Source organism: Mandrillus leucophaeus, unplaced genomic scaffold, assembly GCF_000951045.1.
Source record: "Mandrillus leucophaeus isolate KB7577 unplaced genomic scaffold, Mleu.le_1.0 Scaffold719, whole genome shotgun sequence".
NCBI classification, from domain to species: Eukaryota; Metazoa; Chordata; class Mammalia; order Primates; family Cercopithecidae; genus Mandrillus; species Mandrillus leucophaeus.
In genome coordinates, this window is record NW_012107797.1 from 355,059 (window position 1) to 375,379 (window position 20,321).

At 40.3% G+C, this 20,321-nt stretch overlaps 2 protein-coding genes across 3 annotated transcripts in view; one reads left to right on the top strand and one right to left on the bottom strand.

Annotated features, from left to right (window-relative positions):
* The window catches only part of LINS (lines homolog (Drosophila)), a 29,489-nt gene extending 17,636 nt beyond the window's left edge, over positions 1–11,853 (bottom strand). Inside the window, exon 1 of one of the 2 annotated variants that reach the window (XM_011965250.1) lies at positions 11,734–11,853. The gene's annotated coding sequence lies outside the window, so the exon portion shown is untranslated. The remainder of the gene's footprint in view (positions 1–11,733) is intronic. The other variant, XM_011965251.1, reaches the window with a different exon arrangement.
* Positions 11,854–12,068: 215 nt separating this feature from the next.
* The window catches only part of ASB7 (ankyrin repeat and SOCS box containing 7), a 47,163-nt gene continuing 38,910 nt past the window's right edge, over positions 12,069–20,321 (top strand). The window contains exons 1-3 of the mRNA XM_011965249.1: positions 12,069–12,658; positions 12,841–12,939; positions 19,350–19,471. The gene's annotated coding sequence lies outside the window, so the exon portion shown is untranslated. The remainder of the gene's footprint in view (positions 12,659–12,840; positions 12,940–19,349; positions 19,472–20,321) is intronic.

The following is a 20,321-nucleotide window of genomic DNA, read 5'->3' on the forward strand; positions in this document are numbered from 1 at the left end:
ATATAGGCAAACACAAGTTCAAGCACAGCTTAAGGAGCGAAATTCAAACAAAGCTTTAGGCCCAAAATGATTGGGTCTAGCTATGGCCTGAGCAAGGTGTCTTATGCTAATTGGTTAGAGCAGGACCTTATGAGGTTTTTTCCTGGAGTTGTTGATTCCGGGAACTTCGAGGCAGGGTGGGACCCCCGGAATTGGCAGGGTGGGACCCTATCAGGGTGGGTCCCTATGGAGGCAGGGTGGGACCCTATCCAGAGCCACCTGGTGTTAATTTTTTTCTATATGAGGATGAGGCCTAGTTTCTAAGTTTTATGAGGCCTAGTTTCAACTTCACCTATGAAGTATCCTCTCCATTTACATAGCACGTAGAGTAAGTGACTTGACTTTACCCTCTTCATTTACATAAGGCGTCACCTAGTAATCAATGGAAACCTCTAGAGGGTATGTAAACGCCAGAAAATTCTGTAACGGGGCTCTTGAGCTTGGCCCACTCCCACTCTGTGGGGTGTACTTTCGTTTTCAATAAATCTCTGCTTTTGCTGCTTCATTCTTTCTTTGCTTTGTTTGTGTGTTTTATGTGCCTTTCCTTGCTTTGTTTGTGCTTTCTTTGTTCAAGACGCCAAGAACCTGGACACCCATCAACTGATAACACTTCCGGATTTTTACGGAGGCTTCCTTACTTAGGCATGGTTGATTAAATCACTGGCCCTTGGTGATAAACTCAACCTCAAGTCCCTCTCCTCTTCCTGAGACTGGGGATAGGGCTGAAAGTTCCAGGGCTGGTTCCCTCCCCGCAGCCAGCACTCCATCCTGTAGCCATCTAGATGGTCCAAAAAAAATCACCTCATTCACATAAGGTGGGGTGTGCGAAAGGTGTTTATTATAAATAACAAAAGACTGCCTTTGACCTTTAGTGCTCTGAAGCTGTTCTTGAGCTGCTTCAGGAACCCAGGACAAAAGGCCATATATTTACTTTAACAGAAGATCAACTTACTGTTCTAGTCCCATAGGAAATAATAGGCTTAAAGGAGATGAGCCTGGAATCTTAGATGGAAATCAAAATACATTCATCTTAGTAATACAGGTCACAAATGCCAAGGGGCCAGGCAGCTAATGAATGAATGACGACAATAGGTGCTAGGCTGTTTTCTATTGTGATCAAGCATAAACCTCTCTTAATTACACTGTCTTTAAAATAAATGTCTGTGGGTAGCCCAGTGGAATTGAAAATTGCAGTTTGTGTGTGTTTTTTAAATCAATTGTGGTATTAAAGGAAAGGATAAATCCTTAAGAAAACAAACTAGGGGATTTAACTGACCACAATTTTTTCTGAAGTGGATGCTCTGAGGTTTGCACATCTCATTCTGCATTATCATGCTGGCCTGGGGGAATGTGTACTCTTCAGACAACAAGCTTTTAAGAGACACTAACAAACCCAAGTGTCTGAGGAACGGTGCACAGGATGCTGACAGGCTTTGAGGCCATCTATATATGATAAATGAGAGATTTTTCTAGCCTGGAGAGGAAACAAACAATTGGGGCAGTCTTACTAGGTAAATGAAGGGGCAGTGCTTCTCTTAAGTGTTTTCTCTTGGCAGAGGAGCTGAAATCCCACACCACGTGGCCTAAGGGTGACCCATATTAAGTATAAAATTTGTCTGAAGCCTCTATTAATTAAGTTCTGTAAACTATTTGAATTTTGCATTATATGCCTAATAAAACCATGTGTTTATTAATATAAAATAACATACTTTCTACCCATCTTCACCAAAATTGCTGTGTTAGGAATACGAATCGTTATTGAGTACCTACTATGTACCAGATACTGCTCTAAGTGAGTTTCACAAAAACTTTATGGGGGGGGGGTACTTAATTATTGTACTCATTTTACAGATAAGAAAACTAAGACAGAGAGCTGTTATGTCACAAAGCTTAAGGGGCAGAGTCAGGATGTGAAGCCAGAAAATCTATTATCAGAGCCTGTGCCCTTCACCACTCCACCACAGCACTCTTCAAACTTCCACTGGTGCTCCAAAAGCCCAGGACAAGAGTTCAACATTGGACCTCAAATTAAGTAGTAACTTATACAGCTTAACTGTTCACATTGTAAAACAATATCAGTGCTCAGAATCATTTTCACACGCCATGCAAGATCTAAAATCAAGGTCAATTACTATGCAATTTCCCAATATAAACTAAGATTATTTTTTTCAAAAGATACTCAGCAACTACAGGTTGAAAGGTGAATCAGGACAACCATCTGACTGAATTTTTAAAATTATATAGTCACCCCTCGGTACCTGTAGGGGATTGGCTCCAAGACCCACCAAGGATACCAAAATCCATGGATGCTCAACTCCCTGGCAAAAAATGGCATAATATTTGCATATAACCTGTGCACATCCTGCCATATACTTTAAATCATCTCTATATTACTTATAATATCTAACACAATGTAAGTAATGTGTAAATAGTTGTTACACCGTACTGTTTTGATTTGTATTATTTTTATTATCATATTGTTATTTTTAATTTTTTCTTAATTTTTTTTTTTATCTGAGGTTGGTTGAATCTGTGGATGTGGAACCCGTGGATCCAGAGGGCCGACTATAGTTCCATTTAAGCCCCAGAATCAATAGGCCAGCATGGTAATCAGACCTTCAGGGGTCTCTGATTTTGGTTAATGATCATGAATCTTGTGAGATCAAATGCTGTTGGTAGTGCTACTGTCAGTGACATGGTTTTCTGGAATAGTGAGTTTCTGAACAAAACAAAGAGCAGTTGTCCCTTAGGATCCATGGGACATTTGTTCCAGGACCCTCTAAGCATACCAAAATCTACAGATGCTCAAGTCCCATATATAAAATGGTGTAGTTATTTGCATATAATCTATATACATCCTCGTAGGTATTTTAAATGATCTTAAGATTACTTAAAATATTTGACACTGTACATTGTAAACGCTATGTAAACATTTGTTACACTGTATAGTTTAGGAAATAATGACAAGAAGAAAAAATCCAGACATGTTCGGTGCCAACTCTGAGCACAGGGCTGGTTCCCCTGGCAGTCAGCACACCATCCTGTAGCCAAAAATTTTCCCCAATTCCCTAAATACTTTTGATCTGGGGTTGGTTGAATCCAAGGGAGCAGAACCCACTGGAATGGAATCCGTGGATATGGAGGGCTGACTGTACTTTTAGTGGCTGTACCAAACCTAGCAAGCTCCTCGTGAAAAATGAACTATCCACTGTTCCTCCTCAGGCATCAACAGTTCATCAACATTAAAGGCACTGTGAATAAAGGTGACTATGACCTTGATTTTGCTTTCTCTAAAATAATTCCAACCTTTTACAAAACTTAACCCTAAATGGGTCATGGCTGTAAAATTTAAGCTTTTAGAAAAAAAGTGTAGGAAAAATCTTAGGGATCCGAAGCTAGTCAAAGCATTCTCAGACTTGACCATAAAAGCATGATCCACAAATGTAAAAACTGATAAACCGGAACTCAGCAAAATTTAAAACTTGCTCTGCAAAAAACCCTAAGAAGATGAGAAGACAAGCTACAGACTTAAAGAAAAACATTTGCAAAGCACATGACTAGTACCTAGAATATACAAAGGACTCCCAAAACTCAACATTAAAAAAAAAATTGAATTACAAAATGGATCACAGACATTTCACTGAAGAGGATATAAAGACAGCAAATAATCACACAGAAAGATGCTGAACCATATTAGACATTACAGAAATAAGAATTAAAACTACAGTGAACTACCACTACAAGAAGAGCTAAAAATGATTCCAAATGCTGGGAAGGATGCTGAGAAACTAGACTTCTCTTACACTGCTGGTGAGAATGTAAAATTGCACATCCTCTTTGGAAAACAATTTGTGGTTATCTTTAAAAACTAAATATGCAACTGTCATATGACCCAGCAACTGTGCACCTGGGCATTTACTCCAGAAAAATGGAGACTTATTCACATAAAAACCTGTACCTGATGTCCTTCAGTAAATGAATGGTTAAACAACCTGTGGTCCACCCATACCATGAAATACTACTCAGCAATAAAAAATGAAAGTACGATTGATACATGCAACAACTTGGATGGTTCTCAAGAGAAGTACATTGAGGGGAAAAAAAGCCATCTCAGAAGGCTGCATACTGTATGATTCCACTCTTGAAATGACGACATTAAAGAATGGAGAAGAGAGCAGTGCTTGCCAGCTGTTAGGCCACTCTCATTTGGTGGGAAGGACTATAAGGGGTGACGTAAGGGATACTTGTGATGATGGAACTGGTGGAGGACACGCTACCCTACATATATGATAAAGTTGCACAAAATTAACTATACACATACATAAATGAATAAAAGTAAAACGGGAAATCTGAATAAGCTGGTGGATTGTGTTGGTGTCAATATCCTGGCTGTGATATTACATGATTGTTTTGTAAGATGCTACCATTAGGGGAAAGTGGGTAAAGACTATATAGTATCTCTCTGTATTAATTCTTTTATATTATTCACTGCTTATGAATCCATAATCATCTCAAAATAGTTTAATAAAAAAATTTCAGACGTCAGTCTTTTGATTCCTAGCATTAATATGTATAGGATTTCATTAGTATCAATTACAATATAAATAAAACATACTTGAATTTTGATTTTAAAGGTCTCTAGACCTAAAACTGAACAGAACGGTATCTAAAAATGTTAAGAGTATTTTCTTACAGAATATTTAGAGACAGGGTCACACTATGTTGCCCGGGTTGGATAGCAGTGGCTATTCACAAAGGTGCAAGCATAGCACAAGCACACTATAGCTTCAAACTCCTGAGCTCAAATGATCCGCCTACCTCAGCCTCTCCAGTAGCTGAACCACAGGCGCATGCCACTGCACTCAGCTGAAATACGAAGAACGTCTAAGTACACTGTCTACTCGTTAGAAAACACTCTCCCATCACTTAATTTTGAAATTATCAAAGAACAAGCTCCTAGTAATTTAATCTTTGTTTTTATGTGACCAAAAATGCCACTACTTTTTAGGATGTTTTCTTTAGATAAAGTCTATGTTTAAATTCAGAATACAAAAAAAATCTAGTTTCATGGTCAATATTAAAAGTAAAAAAATTACTAGTTTTCTTAATATGATGCGGCTACTATACAGACTAATAGACTGGAAAGTCAGTAGTGGGCTTTCCCCTAATTCAACAACAGGTTCAAATCTGACCACAGCCCAAGAGGATACTTAATCTATTTTGTTCCATTAATGAAGACGCAATGACACTTGAAGCAGAAGTTGAGGCACTCCAAACCAAGGCTGTCTTCCAAGATTCTGGTTCCCTCCACCAATCAAAACTGCATGAATTTTGACAGAAAAAAATAAAATGGGTCTGGTTAGACAAGAGCACCTCCCTCCCCTATTAAAAGAAGTGGGGCAGATATCTTCCAACAGCATGCCGTGTGCCAGTATCTTCCCTTTAGTTCCATTCTTCACCCTCCTCAGTGCCCCAACAGGCTCCAGGAGATTTGGAGTGGGAGAGGCCGAAGGCAGGCTGGACTTTCAAGCTCCAGCAACTGCCAGCTCTCCTTACCTTCAGGGCTAAAGCGGGTGCTGGTGGTTACTGGCCCTTTCCTCAAAACAATGGTGCTCAAACTATGCTATGCACTTGACAGGTTTATGAAAGCAGACTGCAGGGCCCTACCCTAGGAGTTTCCCATAAGATAGTTCTGGGGTGGGGCCCAATAATTTGTATTTCTAACAAGTTTCCAGATTACTTCTGAGATAGTGAGAACACAAATTCTGTCACATGTTTGTAAATTGTCTTCCTATTAAACTCTTGTCTTAGGACTCTGAAAGAGGCCAGATTTTTTTGGCATGAAGGAAGAGCCTGGCAATCAACTTATAGATAAAAGACTTAATTAAAAGCATTTTTCTGTCAAAGTGATATATTGGTAACAGCCTGATGATACAGGAGCTAGAAATTATTTAGACAGATAGTGAGGGTAAGAGAGTCCTCAGCAAGGCTTCCCTTTTAATAAAAAGCAGCCCCCAAATCATTTCTTTTCTAACAAAAAGCGGCCTGAAAAATCAAGCTGCAAGCATAGATATGCAAGCTAAAAGCCTGCATAGGTGAATGCCGGCAGCTATGCCAATAGGAAAGGGCTACCTGGGGACCAGGCACAGATAAGAATGTAACAAAGAGGAAGCCTGCTGCAATTGGTTAAATCCAAGCTGGCCAAAACCTTGACCGAATGCATACTCTTGGCTGCACTATGCCCCTGTTACCATAAAACTTCCCTGGGGAAACCTCCCACTCCCTGCCACGTACCTGAAGCCATGACAGTTCCAGATTAATCACATTTAGTCAAGAAAAGGGTGGCACCCTTATTCGGGGAACTGCCTGCCCATTTCCTGTAAACCTTCTCCTTTTATTATAGAATACTTTGTGCCTTCATCATGCCTATCTGTGTAGTGAGCCCGGACCACATTACATGCCTCTTTTGAGCATATCCACACTCCTCTTTTGAGTGTGTACTTTCACTCTGTAACAAACCTACATTTTCACTGTGGTCCTCCTTTCAAATTCTTTTGTGCAGAGAAGAACCTGACCTGGCCTACTGGCAACAGTATCTTTCTCAAGGAGCTCTATTATGTGACCACTCCAAAGGCAAACCTTTTTTTTTTTTTTTTTTTCAGTATCTTTCTCAAGGAGCTCTATTATGTGACCACTCCAAAGGCAAACCTTTTTTTTTCTTTTTAAACATAGCACAGATTAATGCTGGACATTAGAATCATAAGGTGTTCATACTAGAAAAAATCTCAGAGATAATTTAGAGATAATTCTCAAACTGCAGCATCAGAATTCCCTGAAAGGCTTATTAGAACACAAATGGCTGGGCCCACTTCCAGAGATTCTGATTTAGTGGGTCTGGGGAGGGCCCAAGAATTGAACCAGGGACTATGCTTTGAGAACCACTGTGCAATCTACTTGATTTATTGATGAGGAACCTGAGCTCCTTAGGTTTTTATCATATTATGCTAATGCTAAGCATTTTTTTAAATAAATGGAAACTCTCCAATGTATCAATATGAATGATACTTTTCTACACTTAGTTGCTAAATTATGACTGTATGTTTTAAGTGGTACTTCAGAATGAAATATTTTACAGAAAGGTTTTCCTTAGTCTTCTCCTTTTCCAGTCTATGTCTTGTCCCTTTTCCATCTGCCCCCACAAACCCGCCACCAGTGGCAGGGTAGCGTTTAGGAACTGTCTATAGATGGGATACTGTCCAGATTTTACTGAACTCCTAAATTCTGTATGCAGACAAGATGTGATTTTTCAATAGATAAAATGAGATTATCTATCTACCTCAGATAGCAGCATACTCAAAAATTTGCAAAAATTAACTGGCTTATATGTGAAAACACCTATAGAACTCAAGTAGGAGGACTTCGGTATGTCTTTATTTATTAACCTTGAAAGGTTCCTTCCAGCCTCTGGGCCTTGACATAATGTTTCTCCTTCCGCCCACTTTCCCTTTTGTTTTAGACTTAAATATGACTTTCTTTGGCAGGGGTAGGTCCTCCGGTGATATTCTGTCTTCTAGTTCTGGTGCCATATCTTACAGAATGTGTCACAATTACACTTAAACAATCTGTGCAATGATTTGTATGATTTACTAGACTGTAAATTCTGTTAAGAGTTGTCTGCTTGGTTCTTCCCCAGCTCCTAGCACAGCATTTGATACACAGTAGGTACTTGTATTTGTGGGATACATTCCTAGCTGAAGATTAATTTAGTAGTGTATATGTCTCAATCCTAAAATCAGTCCCGAAGTATATTTTAGTACCATTTTGATCTCAAAAAACTTTTAAAATACCATGTAATATTTTAAGTTCTGAATTTTAAATTAAAATAAAAATGTAGTATCAAAAAACTATAAACAGTAGTATCCATATCAGGGATTAAGTTCTGAGCTCGTTCAGTCTTTACCGTATTATACATCTGACAATGTACTTGACAGAAGCAACACACATTGAAGTACCATCTTAAAATGGTTGTGGTAGAGTACAAATTAAAATTACCCTGGAAGACCAAAATCCCTTAAATTAGCAGGGCAAGAACTATAAGGAACTCAAAAGCCTCCAGTTAGCTTCCTTTCTTTCAGCATTCTTTTTGCTGTGATGACTAAGGTCTGAAATATAATTTGTCTACCCAGCCCCATCTCCTTTTCTGCCAGGTACAGCTGAACTAAGTTGGGCTAACAAGGCAGAAAATGGGCTCCAAACTTTGCTGCATCTGTCTTTCTGGTGGCCCTCTTTATTACACCAAGATCCCCAGATACCACCTGCAGGCCCAGAACAGTGCCTACTGCCAACTAGAGCATAAACTGCTCGTTCTCTCCACCACCAAGTGCTTTATGGGCCAGGACACAGCCTCCTGGGCAGTGGTCCTTGACCTTGGAATCTGACCTTGACACCGACATCACTGGATCATTAGGAAAATCCATGAGCCTTTGACTCCCTGGAGACCAGCTAAATCAGAATTGCTGCAGTGGGGCTGGGGCATTTTTCCAATGATAAAGTCTTTTTCTACTCAAGAAATAAACTCAATTCTGATTGAGTCAGGGTTTCATGAATTAAGCTTCCTACCTACCCCAAATTATTTCACTTATATGTTGTAAGATGTTCCCATTTTTGTGAGTTTTGTATGGTTAACTAAGTGAATGGGAAATGAAGTATATCTGTTAAAACCTAATCAATATTAACTTGTTAAAAATACTCCACAATCTAAACCGCTTTTACATCAATGAAAAGTTTGTTTCAACACCAGAGGATAAAAAACAAATCAACAAAAAGTTATAAAAATTAGCAAATCTGATAGCACCAATTCAATAAAGCAATTTAAAATCATCTAGTAGCACATTCTGTAAAACTTTGACAACATGATGTTACTTGGTTATAATATAATCATGTACTTCGATCATTTGAAAAATGGTTGTTTAACTCGAAGGCAGGATTTTAAATGAAAAACAAATGGCCAGAAATACAAAGAACTAGGAATTAGGAGACAACTCTGTTTCTAGGCTCTTCACCAACAAGTTCTTAGCCCCCCATCTCTCTACTTAACCATCATCTAGCAAACACACCATATGAATTGCACGGGTGCCGAGTCTGCTATAAGAATGAATATATTCTCCACAACAATTTACATATTTATTCACCTCTTTCTGCCTCTTTTTCCTTCTTTTTGGAGTTCAAAACTTCTTGAGTCTATAATTAGTAAATGTTATAAAACTGAACATATATATTATATGTGAACTGTTAAAAAACAAAATTTGAGGCTGGGCACAGTGGCTCACACCTGTAATCCCAGCACTCTGGGAGGCCGAGGTGGGTGGATCACCTGAGGTCAGAGGTTCGAGACCAGCCTGGCCAACATGGTAAAACCCCACCTCCACTAAAAATACAAAAATTAGCTGGGTGTGGTGGAGCACACCTGTAGTCCCAGGTACTGGGGAGGCTGGGGCAGGAGAACTGGTTGAACTTGGGAGGTGGAGGTTGCAGTGAGCCAAGATCGCACCACTGTACTCCAGCCTAGGCGACAGAGTGAGACTCCGTTTCAAAAACAAAAACAAACAAAATTTGAACAAATTTAAAGATGTAATCGGCTTTTATTAGCAATTCATGAATCTGGCAGCATCTCAACTGAAAATTTAGAAAAGGTGTTCTGATTAGCTGAGCAGAGGTGGGCTGAAGAGGGTTGAAGAAGCAAAAAGAGAATAAAAGACAGACTGGTCATTTCAAAGTTACTTTCCTTATAGAGACAAAATGGAGGAGAGACTTTTTTATCACGCTGGCTCAGGTAAGCCAGGCCCCCTTGACTCCTTGCTGTGTATCTTCTGGATTTTTTGACAACTGGCCTATTTCTAAGTTGTTTGATTATGTGGCAGCTAGCACCAGCAACTCCATTCTGATTTGGCCTGGTCTGTTGGGCCTAGTGCAGGAGTTTAATCTAAAACAATGGCTTCCTATACATTTCATTTAACAATACTAATAAAATACCGCTTTTATTTTATTTTTTACATTGGAGTCCTGCTGTTAAGGAAAAAAAAAAAACAGGGAAAAATCATGGTAGAATTGAAAGACCGAAAGCTACTAAAAATTGATACCATTTAATAGTCCTGAATAAGTTGTTTCTAATTATAATTCAGCTACCAATTTCAAGGAGAAATGGAAATTTATAAAGTTGAAATTATGAAATATGATTGCTGGGAAGTACAAAGGGACAAAAATAAAAAAGCTGAATCTATCTTCACTGCCACTACTGCACTTCTACCCTGGACAACTGCAACCAATCCCTTCCAAAGTGGTTGTATCCTGGCCCACCCTACACCCACTTCCTTCTGAAAAACCAATCCACTTTCCTTAGGATAGAGTCCAAACTCCTAAACAAGGCTTACAAAGGCCCTTCAAGATCTGACTCCTGGCGTCTTCTCACCTTTATACCCCAAGCCCCAGTCTCATTACCAGTCATTCTTACCTCTATGCCCCACCCCCCAGTTTCATTACCAGTCATTTTCCCGCCACTCTGCTTCAGCTACCCTAGCCTTCTTTCTGGCAGTTCCTGTAAAGAGCAAAGCATATTCTGGCATCAGAGGCTTTGCATTTCTAATTCTCTCTGCTGGCAAAATCCTTTCCCTAGACCTTGGCATGGCTGGCTATTTGTCATTCAGATGGCTGCTCAAATGTCACTTCTTCAGAGACCTTTCCTATCTTTCTTAGTTCGTTTCCTTCTGCTTATAAAATAATTTCTAAAACTCGGTAATTTATAAAGAAAAGTAATTTATTGTCTACAGTTTTGGAGGCTGGGAAGTCTAAGACTGACGGACCACATCTGGTGTCAGGAGGCAGCGCTGCTAAGCATCACGTGGTCAGGGGGCTGAGCAGGCTCACGTGCTGTCAAGTCTCTCCTTAAAAAGCCACCAGTTCTACCTCCATGATAACCCATTAACCCATGAATAGATTAATCCACTCATGAAGACAGAACCCTCATGATCCAACCACATCTTAAAGACTCTACCTCTCAGTACTGCCACATTGGGGATTAAATTTCAACATGAGTTATGGAGCGGACAGATATTCACACCATAGCACTACCTATCTAATATAGCCCATCACGTCCTGGTCAAAATCGATCCCACCATTCTGCTTGATTTTCCTCATATAACCCATCCCTATCTGATAATTTTGTGTATGTCTCCCCGAAATCACTATCTTGTTCACTGTTGTCTCCCCAAGGACTAGAACTGTGGCCAGTAAACACTTGCTAGATGAATATAAAGTGCTTAATAAACATGCCTTGATCAGTTTATCTCGCATTTTCTCCACGCCCCCTCTCCATTCATTCACAGGAACCCGCCAACGTTGCTATCCTTTCAGGAAAGTCCTTGGCCCGGCATCGCCATCCCAAAGACAGGCCCTTCTCCCACTCTAGGGGAGGCATTGCCAGCCTGGAAGCTACCGGGGTCTCAGGGACCAACAGCCGCGCCAAGACCGGGTACTTGCGTCTGAGAAGCGTTGAACAGGGGCGGAGAGACAGGGCACCCCTTTTCTTGCTTCCTGGAGCCTGCCGCCCTCCCAGCCTTAATCCCTGAACCAGTCCCTCATTTGGCCGCACTCGTGCCTCCCCTGCTGCCAGCTCAGCGGCCGCTCCCGGTTACCTGCTTGGGATCTGGCTCAGGCGAACACTCCTCACACCGCCATTCGAGGGAACACAAATGCTCCCTCTGGGCCACCGTAGTTCACAGAAAGTACAAGCTGGCCCCTCCCTCCGCATGCGCAGAGCCCGCGTTCGGCGTATAGTGTCTCTTAGCAACGGCTTTGAGTCCCTCCGCCAGGGGCGGAGCCTCGGAAGCCACCACGGGGAAGCTGTAGGGGGAAGTGAGTGAGACCAATCGGAGACGAATCTCTGCCTCGTTCGGCACGCCTCCCTTAACTGTCGCGAATGCAGAGGCAACTTTACGGCAGGCAGAGGGTGGGGGCTGCTGGGGGTAAGGAGGAGAGAAGGAAGCAAGCAACCAACCAAGTCGCCCCCACTCCCCCCACCCCCACCCATCCCGGACCTGGTTTACGGCTCCAGGCTCAGGCTCCACTGCGGCCGCTGATTGGTTGCTGAAGGCTTGGTCCCATCCCAGTGACCCCAAAGTGCTGGAGGGAGGGGGCGGGGGTGGCCCAGTGCAAAGTGCATCTCGAAAGCCCCCTGTCCGGAGACCCCACGACTGGCACTTCGGCCCCGTATGACCTGGGACCTCACCGTCCCGAGACCTCCTGGGTCCCTCCGTAGCTGGAAGCCTCCGGCCCGGAGCGCGGCAACCCCCTGCTCCGAGCCCTGGACCGGGACTGCCCCCCCACCCGAGCCGGGACTTCCTCCCTGCCTCCCTGCACCCCTGCCCGAAGGCTGCCCGGCGGCCGGGATCGCCACCTCCTGCCTGCTCGTCTGTTCGGATGCTCGCCGGGCTGGGGCCGTGAGGCACCGAGGAGGTTCAGGAACGCCAGGGTCCGGCCCTGCCTGGGGTATTTCTTCAATGGAGAAGTTGGTGAGTGTAGAGGAGGCTGAAAGGAGGAAGAGAAGCAGCAGCTGAGGAGACAGGTAAAGTCCTTTACCTCTCCCGAGGGGAAGAGGGCTGGCTGAGGAAGGAGGGAGGAAAATCTCTGCTTTTTCTTGCCTGCTCTTGCCACTCTCCAGCCCCTTTCCTGAGTTCCCCCTTCTTCAGAGCCCCCTCCTCCTCACCCCTGAGGCACTACACCACTCACTGGTTTCTGTTTTTCTAGGTTTGAGCTGGCTGAAGAGGACGCGAAAGCAGGAACGGGTCTGCCCACCTATCAGAGAAGCAGAAGGCACAGTGCCTCTGACCAGCATCGTCTATAAAGGTAATGAGCCAGCCCTCCCCTCCCCCACTGTTTATTCCTGGCCCCTACCTCATTAAGCAGTGGTTTATTTTCAGGGTGGTTGCCTGGGAATGCAACCTTTTCTAACATCCCCACCCCCAGTTTCCCAGGAAAAATAAAAACATTACCCGTGCCTGATCCTTAACATTTTATAACTTCTCTACTCAGGAACGTATTTTCCCACTTTCTCTCTGTACAGTGTGTTTCTGTGTTTTTCATTATCTTTTGGTACACTGTGCCATTTACTCTGCTCTGAGGCTTTGAGACCTTTTTGTAGCTACCCTCCCTTCCTTACTCTCATAGGAATTCCTCAATTCCTTGTTAATTGCTTGTTAATTCTGAACGACTTTCGTTTTTAATTAAACCACAATTTACTGTTTTCCCCCTTATTCTTTCCTATCACCTTTCTTCTACCAGCATCAGAAAAATCTTTTGAGTTATCGAACTGACATCGATTTGGTAGAGAAAGGTAAATTATTGGCCTGAGATTTATTAGTTTCAGAAAATAATTTGATTTTATTTCCTACTAGAAAGCCAACCTGTGTACCTTAAGAGTGTGAATGGTATGAAGGCAATATTATTACCCTGAAGCACTTAGGCGTAATTAACTCTTTGGGCTTTCTGTGTGTTTGTGTGTGACAAATGTGGATGGGCTTTGAAACTTATAAAGATACAAACAATGTTTGTTACACCTCAGATTTTCTAGAAGAGCTTTTAAAAATTTACACAATATCTTATTAATCATTTGACTCAGGATTTTAAAAACAAAGGAACCTTTTGGTGTGTTTACATATCTGGGTCTTAATTTTAGCACTCTATAAAAAAGATTTCTCTTTCTAAAACCTTTACATAGAGTTTGCTAGATTGAAATTTAGGCATCCAATTCATGTGATCACATTTCTGCTGCCATATTTTGTTGTTGCTTCTGAAAATGCACTGAAAGTAAACTTAGGACATTAGTGTAATTCCTAAAAAGGGGATATAAGCATGAAAATTATACAAGGTTTAATTCCAAAATTAGCCAAATGAATGACTTTTCTAACGTCCAGTAGCAAAAGTATAAAGTGACTTGTTAATCTGAGTTATTTTAATATCCCAGATTGTTTAGGGAATTTTTGTTACAAGGAAGTACTTAAAATAGCAGAAGTTAATATTTTTGATTTCCTATGTTCCACTGGACTTTCTGCCTTCCACAAAAAGAAATTAGCATCTTTACTGATTCTGTTAATTCTTAAGACATAGCTAAAGACGTTTTTAAGGGGATCTGCAGTATACATATTCTTGAGACATGGAACTGCTTGCTAAAAGAAGAGATTCTAGGGAATAGGATTTAGAATCAGTATCTACCAATGACTGTTCCCTGATGAATACTTAGGGCAGCTTTTGTATGTATATGTGGGGAATCAGGAGTACTTGACTATGTCATTTCAGTAAAAGCTAAGCAGAAATCTTTAAAGGCTAATTTTTATTATGTAAGTATGGAAGTTGCCAGGGAGATGGCCTAATGATTACTTCAGAACTTTTAAAAAATGCTAAAATATTTGAAGCATGTTTTAAAGATCAAAATGAAGTACTGTGTTTTGTATTCAAGCCTCTCAGTTAAATATTTTTTCAGCTTTAGATTTAACTCTAGGATGCTTTCATTTCTAAGAAGTAGTTTCACCTGAGATGGTAAGGGAGGGAGTCTGTGGCTATTCCAGTATATAAGGTAAGAGAGGAGAGGGCTTTACTCTGACTCTCAGCCAGTTCATTCTCATTGCTTAAATAGTATTGGGTCATCTCATCTTTTAATGGTTTTTCTAAGATTAGGGAATATATATAAATTGTCAACGTCTGTCATGTTTCTAATATCAGAATGATTGAGAGAGTTTTGTCTAGATTATACCAGACATTTAGAATATTTAATTTGGGTATTTATTTACCAACATGGCTAGTTAGGTAGCTTACATTTTTTAACCTGGCAGTTAGCTTTGTATTAATTCTATTGCCAATCATGTGGCTTTAAAAAAGTCCAATTTATTTGGTCACCAAATATAGATTTATAATCATGTAGTGCGAATAATTGATTTTAATTGAAGATATACAATGATGCATCTTTAGTATACTGTGGCCAGTACTTACATTCTTTACACATAAAGTTATGTCATTTACAATTATTTAATACTGTGACGCATACAATATCTCTTTAATTCGTTCATGTTTAACTTTGGTGACACAGAGATACACCTCATCCCTAAAAGGTCTAAAGCCAGATATCATTTATATTGGCATATCTGTTACCTGACTTGCAGCCTTCCATTTCATAATCAACTGAATGCACTTCTTATGTAGGATGATTGTCTCCTTTCTTGCAAACTTTCTAGGAACTGACACAGGCTGCAAAGATGGTGTTGGCAGACCTGGGTTAATAGGATAATATTGACAGGACCTCATTGTTATAATACTTGTGATTTAAGCTTTGAGTTGGGTCTGGATAAGTGAATTCTAAAATTTCTTCTGTTGCTTCATCCACACTTCATGAAAGTTACTGGTTTCTCTGCTGGAATTTATGTGAGTCATGGATAAGCTGTGCATGGTAATAAACCCTTATGTTATATGGAGGCCCAGTAATTTGGAGGAAATACTAATGCCTTTATTTGTTTTGGAACATAACCACTATGCTATATTTTGTTGAGTGTTACTGAAATAACACTTCTACTTTATTTTGGGTTCCAGGCTCCTGATCCTATCAGCAGAGCTTGTGAACAGGCGTCTCAGCCATGTTCTCCATTTTGGTAGGGCCGTATAGTGTTTTCATATCCGTCTTCCCTCTTAGATCTTGTGAATGTGAACCATTGAAGATTTTTTTTTTTCCTCAGACCCAGTGTCATTGGAGTTGCTGATTGCATTTATTTTCTTAGCAGCGTGTATTTTTGTTTACTTTGCAAAGAAATGCTTATTTCTTTCTTTGAGCAGCAAGCCAATATCTTGTTTCTAAGTTTATGTGACATCAGAAAGCACAGTTCAGTTTACATCACTTAATCAAAACTGTGGACTTTTAATGATAATAATATGCAGAAAGTCATTAATGTCTAATCATTTATGCTGAAGGAAATTTGGGAAATATGGTCAAATTTGGTGAAGGTTTTGTAACTTTGGACAGGTCTTAAGCATATTTTGTTTTATGTTTATTTTATTCTTCACTCTGTTCTATCAGTATAGACTTTTAACTGTGTGAAGCAAGAAGTTTTGGGTTTAAATGAACTACACTTGACATCTATGTGGAAATTAGATGGTAATGTATTTGAATTTCTAAATTAGTAGTTTTTAATATGGTCAGTAGTACTAAAGCTTGGAGCCTAGATTGTTTTATTTTGACCCCGAGTGGAAAAGAAAGTCTTCCTTGTTTGTATGCTTTTTTTCTCCTTCTGATTGAAACCTAGAATAGAATTTCTAAAGATCATACCCTCAGAGTATCAGTAGCTCCTGAGTCCACAAAAGCTTAACTGAACATACATAACTTAGAAAATTACCTCCTGGCTGGGCACAATGGCTCACACCTGTAATCCCAGCACTTTGGGAGGCTAAGGCGGTGGATAAGAGGTCAAGAGATTGAGATCATCCTGGCCAACATGGTGAAACCCCATCTCTACTAAAAACACAAGAATTAGCCGGGCGTGGTGGCTCGCACCTGTAGTCCCAGCTACTCGGGAGGCTGAGACAGGAGAATCGCTTGAACCCTGAAGGCAGAGGTTGCAGTGAGCCAGGATCATACCACTGCACTCCAGCCTGGTGATAGAGCGAGCCTCCGTCTCAAAAAAAAAAAAAAAAAAAAAACCAGAAAATTACTTCCTTTGCTATATTCGTTTTTTATTTTATAGGTGACTTCCGTGAGCTATCAATTTTTTAGTAAACTCCCTGAGGGAAAATAGACTTTCTTCTATTCTCATCTCTGGACTTCCTCTGTCGTTTTTTAATAGATATCTTTCCCACTGGATATTGTGTTTGCTTTTCAGCTCCATGGTCTTTTCTTCATTTATACACATGTGACTAGCCCTACTCTGTCAGGCGCAGCTCTCATAAAGTAATACCAAGAGGAAATTACTTGTTCATGCTTTTGACTATTTGGGGGTCTTTTATAATAAATTATTGTCTATCACAATTCAAAGCAGTGCACTGACAGGGATCATGTGTGCATGACTTGTGTGTATGTTTTTTTCTGGTAAACACTGATGCGCTAGTACATGCAGGGAGTACTTTTTTGGTTTAAACCTGTGGTTATTGTTTATAGCACTTGGTATTTTCAGAAAAGAGAAAAATAATCTTAAAATGTCTGGGATTTTTAAAAATTCATTTTAAGTATGCAGAACTCTATTGTAATACCACCTGGAGGTGCTACCTGTGGCCAGACCCTATCACTGTGCCAAGTACTTGTGAAGCATTCCGTAGACATTTGTTTGTTTGACTGAAGGAGCTCGTATGGAATTATCACAAGTTGCTACCGCCTGTGCATCTTTCTTGTGGGGAGAAATAGTTTCGCCACTTCATCTTCTACCACCAGGCCTTCTCTTGATATTATTAATAAATTAACACCATTTCCTATTCTGCTCAGCTCTCATGCCCTCTTCCCTGTCACCTCCAGCTGCCTCCGTGGACGTGGAGATGGGTAGTTGGAAGCCAGCAACAACCACAGGAATTCTTACAGGCTTGAAGCTATATTGGGTCATTTTTACTTCTTATGGGAAGCAAGGGGTGCTGAGGACACACTTAGAAGTGAGAAGTCCAGTAATGTTCACTCTTGAAATGTAGACGTAGCTCATGTGAAAAGTGGTAGCATATTCATTTGTGGCAATGTGTGAGGCTCATCATTGGAGATGTTGATTTGCATTTTAAAATAAAATTTATTATAGGAAAGCTTTGGATTTACAGAAAAATTACAAAGGCAGTACAGAGTTCCTAGATGCTCGACACTCAGTTTCTCCTATTAACGTCTTGTATTAACATATATGTTTGTCACCACCTTGAGGAGGGACTATCTATACAAATTATTTGGAATTCTGAACAACAGATGTGTTTCTCCCCCTCTTTATTTATCCAGTCAGTTATTTGTATAAGTGTGAACTCTTGGTATCTGCTTCGTACTTTGTCATTTGGTACTATTTTAAGTATTGCTCCAGTTTTTCCGTCTTTGGCTATTGAGGGATCTTTCACTTGGCTCCTGTGTCCCTTTAACTTCCCCCATCGTGGTGTCTTTCTTTGAGCACCTCCTTGCTTTCTGGCACCGTGCGATGTTCCAGTCTTGGAATCAGCCATTTGTATAAGGATCTTTTTGCATGTTTCACAGCTTGTTTCGTAGGATTTGTTCTGATCCTGTCTGCCTCATTTATTTAGAAATAATAATAGAATTTTAAAACAAATTTTATTTCCAAGAGCAAGTTGGCAAACTCTTTACCTTCCTTGAAGAAGTTTGACAAGGAAAAGTAGATGAGAATAGAGGAAAAGAGAGAAGTGGATATACCAATTTGGATTGGTTGAAAATTCTGGTGTGCAGCTGGCAGGACATACAACTGCCACATGCCAGGTTGCTAAGTGGTCTGACCTTTTCTTGTCTGAAGGTTTAAGTGATGCTCACCCACCATCGGGGGATAGGGTAGTAGTTCTCCCAATACGTAATTCCTAGAGTTTTGTGTGGAAGTCACTTTGTGTCTTTAACCTTGATGGAATTAACAGAGCTGGAATTTAATTGACAAGAAGAATGATCCCTTTTCTTTTAGTTGTAGAGAGAGTTTATTCAGAATTCACATGGGGAACCTGGCAAGGCTGTTGTTAATGTTTTATCTAGTTTGGTGTATGCATAGAGGAATAACAATTTCAAAGTGATTGACTTGATGCCTTTAGGGCATGTGAAGAAAAAGCATTTAAAGACACAGTCTCCTTTTAGTTGTCATAGATTTTATTTTAACCCAGGCCACCTACTATATTTAATGCACACATATTCTCATTTAAGTCCTGTTTAGAAAGTGCAGGTGACTAATGGTGTCAGTTAAAAAGTAATTCAGATAAAGCAAGTCTGAAAGTATATTCTCAGTAGAGGAAAATGAAGAATCTATGTTTGCATCCAAATTCCAAATATGTGATTTATTATTTTTTTTATTTGCTCTTTTTCAAATAGCTGCATTTTGGGGGAAAAATCCTGAAACTAAATTATTTCTTACAGAAAATAACAAGATTATTATTTCTGTAAGAAAATAATCTTGTTATTTTCTGTAAGAGTTGATCTGAGTTCTTTCTCTGCTCTACAGATTTATTGTAAAGCCCTGAAGTTTAAATTCATCAAAAGATAGACTGTGCAGACAGCTATGATTATTATTTTAAGGAATTTTCCTATGATTGTTATTTTTATTTGTTTTTAGGTCAAGAAGGCTTTTTTGCTCTGCAAGCTGGACATATTTTGAAGCCCCTCCCCACGATGCTGTATGTGCACAATGGTTATTAGGCAATCCATACATCAGGAGAAGGGACACTCTTCCATAAGGTGAGTTGACTCAGGGTCATTGATCATCTGTGTTGTTCTGGGGGAAAACTCATTTAACTTTTTTACTTCTCTCTTAAATCGGTTAATGTGTACTAAATACACCACTCACTAAAGAAAACCCAGGTTTGTTTTCATATTGTTTCAGTCTTTTTCGTGTGTGGTAGACCTCATTTTAAGTGCCAACATGATCACTTCATTAAAAAAAAATCTGTTAAGGATGATTGTGAGCATAGTAAGTTTCCATTAGTTCCTTCAGATGGTCTTCAGCATTTTCTGTTATAACTGAGAATAAGCAAAAACCTATTCTGAAAGGATTCTCGTTTTAAAATTTCTGAGAAGGGACGATTTTTGTGAAGGAATTGAGAGAAGAAATAAGAGACAATCTTGTGGCGGGGCGCGGTGGCTCAAGCCTGTAATCCCAGCACTTTGGGAGTGCACATCACGAGGGCAGGAGATCAAGACCGTCCTGGCTAACATGGTGAAACCCCGTCTCTACTAAAAATACAAAAAAATTAGCCGGATGTGATGGCGGGCACCTGTAGTCCCAGCTACTTGGGAGGCTGAGGCAGGAGAATGGCTTGAACCTGGGAGGCGGAGCTTGCAGTGAGCCGAGATTGCACCACTGCACTCCAGCCTGGGGGACAGAGCAAGACTCTGTCTCAAAAAAAAAAGGAGGCAATCTTCTCTGAGGAAATAGCTATTTGTAGAAGTAGCTTGATATTTTTAAAGTTGAGCACTTAGTCATGATACTTATGAGTAGGTAATGACACCATTTCCTATGTATAAAACAACATAGGATATTTGTATTCTTAAGTTGTAACGATTTAACTTAAGTTAGCCCTAAGTTTGC